The following is a 1642-nucleotide window of genomic DNA, read 5'->3' as shown; positions in this document are numbered from 1 at the left end:
TATATGCATTGACTACCTTGTTCACAATTTATTGCTTGGCTTTCAGCAGATGGTTGGCATTATTACCGGAATGGTTTACACATCAGAAAGGTATTTGTTAAGCTCAGCAAAGTTTTCATCTGCCAATGGAGGGGTGTCTTCAGTGTATAAACAGATCTATGTCTCGGTGACTGTGCTGGGAAGGGGAACAGTCCCTTACTATACCCCCAACATATGGTTTAAACTGTTTCTATCACTGGGATTCAAAAGCCTCCTGGGGAGAAGCATATTATCTTAAATAAAGAAAAAATCAGGTAGCTTGATCTAGAAGCAGTCTTGGTGCTTAGAGGAGAGAAGTAATTCTGAATGAACCAGTTACAGTTCCTAACACTAGGAATTACCTTTCACTCTGACCACTTTGGATTCAAATTTTGGTTTAAGAAAAAAGAGGACTATAAATAAAAACAAAAATTCTGTTTATATTAAAACCAGTGACAGAGTACATTACCAACTATTTTGGTACCCTCTGACAGAATACATCACAACAATAAACAAAGCTTTGCTGGGTGTGGTGGAACATGCCTGTAATCCCAGCACTTGGGAGGCAGAGGCAGGAGGATCACCTCACCTTCAAGGCTAGCCTGGGCTACATAGTTCAGGGCCAGCCTGAACTACAAAATAAAATAAAAGCTTTGGCATCTCTACTTTATTAATACAGTTATCACCAACTGTATCCGGAAAAATAGCAACAATGCAAAGAAGAGATGCCAAGCAATATGACAACATTCAGCAGAACTACAGTATCCAGGGTACAGACATGGCAACCATGGTGAATGGCAAAACCCACCAAAGAAAGTACAGTAAATAATTGGAGAAGAGGGCCAGGGATTTAACTCAGTGGCACCATGCTTGTCTTGCAAGCACAAGGTCCTGAGTTTGATCCCTGGTACAAATAAATAGATAGATAGATAGATAAATAGATAGATAGATAGATTGATTGATTCAAAATACAGTATAACATTTTTTGTTTGTTTGTTCATTTTTGTGCTGTGGCACTAGGGTATGAACCCAGGGCCTCACGAGAGCTAGGAAAGCACCTTATCTCTTTTTATTTAATTTGAGACAATGTTTTGCTATATTGCCCAGGCTGACCTCAAACTTGCCATACCCTTGCCTCAGTCTCCTGAATAGCTAAAATTATAGGCATTCACCACCTCATTTAGCTGAAATATACTATTATATACAAAGTCTGATAGTTTACCAGACTTGTTATTGAAAACACAGTAGTACCTCAGATCATGAACTTAATTATTTTCACAATTCTGTTCACAAGTCAAACTGGACAAGAACTGAATTAAATTTCCCCATAAGGTCAATATTGAACCTAACCACTTACTTAGATTTGGTTCTCCAACTCGGTTTGCAACCAGAATCATGGAAAGAATCAAGTTCATGAAATGAGGTACCACTATACCTAAAAATGCCAGGCATGGTGCCACATGCCTATAATCCCAGCACTCAGGAGGCTGAGGTAGGAGGATCAGCATGAGTTTGAGGCTAGCCTGGACTTGATAGAGAGCTGAAGGCTATTGTGGAGTACATAGAAAGATCCTGTCTCTCAAAACTAAAAAAAAAAAAAAAAAAGTAACAAAATACCTAAGAT

This window comes from Fukomys damarensis, unplaced genomic scaffold (genome assembly GCF_012274545.1).
Source record: "Fukomys damarensis isolate Sample0158 unplaced genomic scaffold, DMR_v1.0_HiC HiC_scaffold_6, whole genome shotgun sequence".
NCBI lineage: Eukaryota > Metazoa > Chordata > Mammalia > Rodentia > Bathyergidae > Fukomys > Fukomys damarensis.
Note: the sequence above shows the minus strand (reverse complement) of the source record.